Genomic DNA, 8,982 nt, shown 5'->3' with positions numbered 1-8,982 from the left:
GCCCTAGAGGCAATAATAAAGTTGTTATTTATATTTCCTTATATCATGATAAATGTTTATTATTCATGCTAGAATTGTATTAACCGGAAACTTAGTAAATGTGTGAATACATAGACAAACAGAGTGTCCCTAGTATGCCTCTACTTGACTAGCTCGTTAATCAAAGATGGTTAAGTTTCCTGGCCATGGACATGTGTTGTCATTTGATGAATGGGATCACATCATTAGAGAATGATGTGATGGACTAGACCCATCCGTTATCTTAGCACTATGATCGTTTAGTTTATTGCTATTGCTTTCTCCAAAACTTATACATGTACCTATGACTATGAGATTATGCAACTCCCGAATACCGGAGGAACACTTAGTGTGCTATCAAACGTCACAATGTAAATGGGTGATTATAAAGATGCTCTATAGGTGTTTCCGATGGTGTTTGTTGAGTTGGCATAGATCAAGATTAGGATTTGTCACTCCGATTGTTGGAGAGGTATCTCTAGGCCCTCTCAGTAATGCACATCACTATGAGCCTTGGAAGCAATGTGACTAATGAGTTAGTTAAGGGATGATGCATTACGGACCGAGTAAAGAGACTTGCCGATGATGAGATTAAACTAGGTATGATGATACCGACGATCGAATCTCGGGCAAGTAACATACCAATGACAAAGGGAACAATCTATGTTGTTATGCGGTTTGACCAATAAAGATCTTCGTAGAATATGTAGGAACCAATATGAGCATCCAGGTTCCGCTATTGGTTATTGACCGGAGATGAGTCTCAGTCATGTCTACATAGTTCTCGAACCCGTAGGGTCCGCACTAGGAATGTAAACGGATCGGATCGGATAATGACTGTCAGGACCCCGATTCCAAGCCACATCGATCTAGCCGGTAACACCTCATATCACTTTGCGGCCTCATGCACGGTATCCCACGGGTGTCGCCTTACCATGGCCCGGGACCGTTTGCGCCTTTTGGCTCACGTATATGATAATGTCGCTAGCATCCATATGATAGAGAACCCGGGCCGACATGGCTAGTAGTGAACCCAAAGCGGCACAGACCTATGGAGACAGGCATACACGAACCACATCGAGCATGTCGGTCATCAGCGAGTGATTCCGGGCTGTAGCACTGGGCTAACAGGACTCCGGGGAACTCGGGCTATAGCAGGCTAGGCAGGACTCCGGATATCACAGCGTGACATTTCCCCGAAGGGATAGACATAGGAACGAAGTGAAACACATGCCGGACAGTCAAGTGTCCTGAGCAGTAGTGCTGGGCTAGCAGGACTCCGGTGAACCAGGCTGTAGCGGACTACTATGGCTCATGGAAGCACTAGACTACATTTCCCCATAAGAGAGGCTGTCAAGGATAAACAACTAGATTGTCGGATCCCACACATACCAAGCATTTCAATCATACACACAATATGCTCGATATGTGTAAATACAACATGGCATCACAACATAACTCTACAACTCAAGTATTTATTTATTAGGCTCCGAGGAGCGAGATATTACAAACATGGGTCTCATGACCCAGCAGTCATAGCATACAATGCAAAGCACATGCGGAAGCTTAACATGTCTGAGTACAGACATCTACAAATGGAAAAGGCTAAGAAGCCTGACTATCTACCAGATCCTGCCGAGGGCACAAGATCGTAGCTGAGGTATCAAGCTAAACGTCGAAGTCCACGCGGAACTACTAGCAAGACTGAAATCTCTCTGCAAAACATAAATTAAGCAAACGTGAGTACAAAGGTACTCAGCAAGACTTACATCAGTACTAAACTACATCTGCATCGGTATCAACAAGGGGGGTGGTGGAGTTTAACTGCAGCAAGCCAACTTTGACTCAGTGGCTAACCTGAACTACGATTGCAAGCAACTCTTTTGAGGTGGCGCACACGAGTCCACATATTCACCACTCAATACACCACTATGGATCCGCTCCCGTCTCCCTATGAGAAGGCCATCCATAGCACTCACACTTATCTTGCGAGTTTTAGAGTATCCACTTTCACTTGTCTATGAACTATGCAAGGGGTCCAAGTTTCCATATCCGAGGAATCTGGCTATTCGAATAGATAATGATAACCCTGCAGGGGTGTACTTCTTCACACACGCTCCCACCACTTATCGTCGTTTACACGACATGTACTCGGCAACCTTCAAGCGGAAGCCCAATGAGGGTGTCGGCCACGGCCTACCTAAACACTTAAGTCTCTAGTCCAGGTTTATCGCCTATCTAGGTTCCATCCGCAGGGAGTCCGGCCGAGGTTTCCACATACGGCCCCGAACGATGTGAACAGGGTTCCCGAGACACCAAACGGGTGCCCGGTACACCGTGCCACGGTGTATCTACCGCAACATAGCCCACCCCTAGGGTCAGCGCTACGCACGGCCGCCAACACATAACCTACAAACACCAGAAACTAGTTGCAACTCCTGGACAGAGTACTAGGGTGATTAAGAAGCCGAGAGGGTCAATTAAGGATCCCAATGAGTGGTAGTAGCTGTTCATGGATCACAGACATAGAACTCAGTTCCTGAGGACGGTTTCAATGAGACAACCCACCATGTACTCCTACATGGCCTCTCACCGCTACCTTTACCAAATCATGTTCACACACTTATCTCACACATAGTAGGGCATGTTCACACAACTCCGATTCATCCCCGATGAATCAGACCTGACTCAACTCTAAGCAGTAGCAGGCATGACAAACAAGCATGAATGAGTAGGCACATCAGGGCTCAAACAACTCCTACTCATGCTAGTGGGTTTCATCTATTTACTGTGGCAATGACAGGTCATGCAGAGGATAAGGGATTCAACTACCGCAACAAGTAGCAGATGATCGTTGTCGTCCTAATGCAGTAAAAGAGAGCAAGAGCGAGAGAGTGGGTTTGTATCGGAATGAACAAGGGGGTTTTGCTTGCCTGGCACTTCTGAAGATAACATTGGGTCTTCATCAGTGTCAACGATCACAGCGTCGGTACCACGTCTATCGAGAGGGGACAAATACCGGCAAACAAGGAAGAACACAATCAATGTGATGCAACAATATGATGCATGATCATGACATGGCAATATGCTGTTGGTTGGCCTAATGCAACTAGCAACAAGTTAAATGGAGTTGGTTTGAACACTAGGTTCAAATTCAAACTCCACATGTGGTTATTTAAATAACATTCATTTGATTTGTCCTAAACAGTGGCCTTAAGTTGTTCTAACATGCATGAAAATGGTACTAATGGATTCCTTGAATTTTTCTGATAATTTTTCATATATAATTTATTTCATTTGGAGTTACGGTTGATTTTCTATGATTTTTAGAAGTTTTGGATATTTTCTGAAATAAATAAATCATTTAAGATTTATTTAAATTCCAGAAAAAGGATTACTGCGTCAGCCTGACGTCATGATGATGTCACCAAGTCAACAGGGCTGGTCCGGGTCAAACCTGACCAGTGGGGCCCACTGGTCAGTGACCCAGGGCTGGTTTCTGTGGCTGACGTGTGGGACCAGGTCAACGGTGACGTGGCCAGGTCAAACTGACTGGTGGGGCCACGGTCATTAGCTTAAATTAAACAGGGTATAACCCTGTGGTTAACTAACGGGTGGGGCCCGTCTGTCAGCGTCTGTTAGGGAGGGATTAGTGGTGATTAGTCTTAATTAAGCGACCACGTCAGCGGTCGACGCCGGCGACCAAAAGCACGGCGGTGGCTCGCCGGAGATGCTCGGGATGGAGCTACAGAGCATCGTTTCGCTCGTGGTTTGCGGCTACGGCGAGCTGGGAGACTCGCGCATCCAGCGGTGGCAACACCTCGCGCCGGGGTTGACTAAATCGACGGTGGCGGAAACTTTTGCGGCGGCCGGAGTTCGGGAACATGCGGGCACGAGGCTGCGATGCACTAAGGGGCCGGCTAGCGGCTGCGTTGGCCTCCTGGGGGCTTTCTGAGCACGGTGAGGCGCTCCGTTGTGAGCGTGTGCAGCTATGGCCACGGCTACGCCATGGCCGGCGGCGAGAAACTTTCGGCCGCGATGAGAAATGGAGCTAGGGGACGGGAACGGAGGGGGCGAGCATAGGAGAAGCAGCAGGGGCTCACAGCGGATCGACGGGTAGGCTCAGCGGCTCGGGGAGGTCCTGGCGACGGAGAATCGAGGACGGCGGCCTTCGGAGTCTGAGGAAGAAGACGGAGCTGATGGCGGCGTTGTAGGGGCTCCCGCGGGGCGTGGCTCGGCGAGGAGGAAGAGGGGGTCGAGGCGGAGCCTCTGAGCGCGTCGGTGAGGCGTGGGGTGGCCGGTGGCCACGCCGGTGCGCGTCGGCGGCGACGGCTACGCTCGGCGGTTGCGAGTAAGAGAAACGGAGGAGGGGGTGAGCGAGGGAGAGTGCGAGGGGTTCTAGGGGCATGCGTGGCGGCGTTGGGGATGTCCAGGGCGACGAGGGGGCAGCCAGGCAGGCAGCTGCCGGCATGGCACGCCGCGGCGCCGTGGCTGTCTTCTCCTCTGCCTTCTGGCAGGAGGAAGAAGACGCCCCTGCCCTCGGTGGGCTGGGCCAGTTGGCTAGGCTGCCAGCTGGGCCGGCCAGGTGGGCTGCAGGTGAGATTACTCTCTCTCTCTCTCTTAATTCTGTTTCTGTTTTCTATTTATGTTATTTTGTTTTGATTTAGTTAAAATACTAAATCATTTTATAAAATCCTGAAAATAAATATGTGACTAGAATTAAAATATCCCAAACCACATAAAATGTTCCAGGATTATTGGACATATATTAATTATATAAAGAATATATATCCAATGCAAATAGTTATTTAATTAATTCAAAGGCCCAAAATAAATATCTCTGAGATTCCAAAAATATTGTTTTAAGTTTTACCTCTTGCCAATATTTTCAGACACTAAGAGGAACATTTTCTTGGACTTCTTTGAAAAGATTTTAATGTTGATTATTTTTGAAGTGATTTATGAGGGTTTCAACTAACCTCAATTCAACTTTCAGAATTTAGACATGATGCATGATGCTCACTCGGGTAAATAGCTACAAGAAAATTCTAGGGCTGTGGCAACTCACCCCCACTAAACAAGAATCTCGTCCCGAGATTCAAGACGTGAGGTAAGAAGACAGAGGGAACACCAATAAAGAATCTTCACAATCCGATTGCCCTTCTCGAAGATGTTGATTCATTGCATCATGTCGATCTTGACATCCTCGCTTTTGAGATCTTCATCCACGTGATGACGACGGAAAGAAACTCAACTAGGATTGATCTTCTCGAAGATCGAGCTAACAATATCAACTCGCAGAATAAGATGTTGAAACATCTCAAGTTGAGACACAAAACACATCGAGAGGGATGGAAGAACAATGACGGGGTTTGATTTGGTGGGCAACAATTCCACGCCTAAATAGATGGTGAGGGGGTTTCAAAGTAGCGAGAAGTTATGGTGCCCATAATACCATAACGAGGCACCTTAGTGAAGGTGACTCGTAGAGCTATTCCCTTAAGTGGCAAAAAGAATTACTTTTGACCCATAGATCATTGAAACTCTTTATACCAGCCTAAGGTAATCACAATCGATCTTTTGAAGGAGTTTGAAAGAATGACATACTCGGCCTAGAATGGATGATGTGGACTACCTTGTTGAAGACAACGCAATGGATGATTTTTGCTTATCATCAGAAATGGATGAGACCCATGGTAAGTCCACTTTTGAAGATGATCCTGAACAACAGCTACTGAGGTGTAAGTTGGGAACAAAATGCAAATGTTGGGAATGATTCTAGTAACTGGGGAGAAGGTTCACCGGCAAAGGTGATTCCACCAATTGGATGGCTATCGAACAACTGAGAGAACGGAGGCACATTCCACTTAACGACAACATCAAAACCTAGTGCCTGAGCATGCTCTCAAGAACTTGAGCATTTCCATATTCATCAAGGTTCTGCCAATATCCGTGTCAAGGATCCTGGCAACACAACATGCTACCATGATGAATAATGGTGGAAGATGCAGATGCAAAGAAAGATAACACTTTCTCAGATTTCACCTTAGCGAGGCCAAGGAAACAAAATCTGGATAATCGACCGAGAGACATTTAGCACTCCGCTTCTAATGTTCTCCTTGATGTGCTAGGATAACTCATTTCTTGATATGGTTTGGTATCTAGGACATCAAGTAAGAGGTCGGACTTCGGGAGCACAAGAATCCGTAAGGATTAACTGCGGAGGTAAATCCTACGAAATCCTCATGGGAAGGTGGCCATCTTTCTTCAATCGAGATACTACAATAATAGGTCTTCCGACTGGATGTGTTGGCCACGACATCCACTTTACCGGTTATCAAGAGACCAATATTATAGTTCATGGAAAGTAAAATGAAGGTTTGCAACACAAATCGACGAGACGACGTTGCGAGATTCTCGGGGGAATGAACTACGGTAGTAAGCTCCAAAACATGAGTCGGTTCTGCTACAAGCATGTGAACATGTTGTCCTAGACAAGCATGGTCACCTGGTAGTCTTAAAATGAAACACTACCGAGTTCAGGGGGAACCATCAACGAGGATATCAAAGTCCTTGCGTAGGTCTAACCCTTAAGAAGAAACTTCTTCTCCTTGAACAAATCAATCAGCGGCTAGGTGTGCTAGGGATACGTATAGAATGTAGATGATCAGCCTATCAGACCATAGAATACTTCGCACATGCATGACTGACTTGGGATGATTCCAAAGGAAGAAAAAACAATCTTTCTCGAATTCACGGCAGCAACTTGCACCTAATGCACATGAACTTGGAGAAAGTCACTTCTTACACCAAACATGTATTTCATGAACGGGACATGAAGATAATGCTTACAAAAGTTTCCAACACTAACTTAGATGTTCAACATGAATTATGGGGGAGACAACATGCTGCTGATGGGCTCAACAACAACTCATCGGAATTTCCATATCACTGGACTTCCACCATCATGTGAACACGGTGGTAGCATTGGTCAGACCAAAGGATGTAATGGTGTATGCTCGAGGGATCAACCACAAGTAAAACAACATTACGAACATCGTTGGTTCTGATTTGACTTGCTGATAGGCCATACTCAAGTCAAAGTTTTGACAAGACAATAGATCCAACAACTGATCACGAGGACCAATTGGTGAAGATATCATCTTTCTTCAACACACACACAACACAAAGATATCCCTTAACATGAGCTAAGTCAGACAAGCTTTTATCTTCCAACTCTCCAAGTTGTTGTTAAGCTTAACCAACTAGCTCAGGGGTATCCAACACAGGTTCTTGGGGAAAAGTGGTTTATCGGAAAACCAACTTGATCACGAACTCAACATAACGGTCAGGTGACAACCTGGTAACACTTCCGAGAAGATATTCGGGAATTCACGAACCACCGATATGTTATTAAGCTCGAGAACAATCTTGCTTTTCAGGGCAAGACGATATGATCAAGGAGCGAGGGATTCACAGTCCTAACTCATTGGTCGATGAGTGCACCCGGAAATATGGACTAGGTAGCACGGTCAATCTTAGGATGGTGATTTAATTACCAGCACACTAAGAATGAGAGTATTGTCCATTAACTACCAAGCAACGGAGTTGCTAGGAATATTGCTTTCACACACCACGGTTCACTTGTCGGCATTCCGGTTATAATAACACGGAACTGAGGAATGAACAATGATGGCAAGAAGCATTACTGCGTCAAGAGTTCATAAGAGGTGGTGCAATTCTCATGACAGTCCTGACATAAAAGGGGTAATACTCCAGGGTAGAACAGAGCAAAAGATGGATGGCATTTGATCTGCAGAACACAACTACTTTGACCCAATCCTGGATATGGATGAGATACTGGAGTTTGTTTCTCCTAGTCATTCTAAAATAGAATGGCTCGACGGACCACGAGAAAAATAAGCATCGATAACACGAATGCACAACTAAAGAGGGACAACTCAAAGGAACATATAATTTTCTGAGTTGTGGATGCATAGATTAGTATGTCGAGCAAAGCCCAACATTTCTTCCGGACAACCCATGCAGATTGGTAGGACTGGCAGATTCACAATGTAGAATGGATAACTCATTAAGAGCACTCTGGTTGTGATCTTTTGGTTCAAGGAACTCCTGCCAAGAATGGTTCATGATAGTTGGAAGAAGGATGTACCGCGAACCTCGAGGACTATCGCAAAGGTTACTAATATCCTAAAGGAACTAGCAACACTATCAACATGAGGTAAGTAGGGTGAATCTCGGGTTCAAGAACCCATGAATAGAGTACCTACTACTACATGGCATCACGGGATGCTTTCGGGAATAATGACCAGAATCACACACTGGGAATAAAAACACGGCTAGATCACTAGGTGACTCCTTAAAACACCTAGGGTCATAGTAATAGCTCCAACATATATGTCAAGGCAATGGAGTACCTCAACAGACCGTTTAGTGTGGTTAATCTGGCCCAAAAGGATATCAGAAATGGAAAGAAAGGATTTGCAAATGCATCAGACTATTTAGAGACCTGGGATGACTCGGACATCATAACGGCTGTAATTGCTCAAAAGATTTGAGACAATCTGCAAAAATGGTGGCATAACCACTTAACAACATCATACCAAGGTTCTGGAGCCAGCTATGAACATATGGAAGTGGTAGGAACTGAACTGAGGCTTGAACTCAACAATCCTAGGCAACTACGGTTTAGTAACACGTCATCCAGAGAGATAGAAGAGAAACCTAGTTCTTAACCCCGTAGAAAAGATAAGATGACACAGATCAGAAGGTCATGAGGATAAGGACTAAAAAGAGCCTTACGTTCCCTTGCACAATCAATTCCCTTATATAACTAAAGCATTTCTAGACTCAACTTCGACCAGTTTGGCTTGGTAAACCTACAGAAAGTCAGGCTCTGATACCAACACTGTCAGGACCCCGATTCCAAGCCACATCGATCTA

Source organism: Triticum urartu, chromosome 5A (assembly GCF_056163025.1).
Source record: "Triticum urartu cultivar PI428250 chromosome 5A, HENAU_Tu73, whole genome shotgun sequence".
Taxonomy (NCBI): Eukaryota; Viridiplantae; Streptophyta; class Magnoliopsida; order Poales; family Poaceae; genus Triticum; species Triticum urartu.
This window is presented reverse-complemented; position numbering follows the sequence as displayed.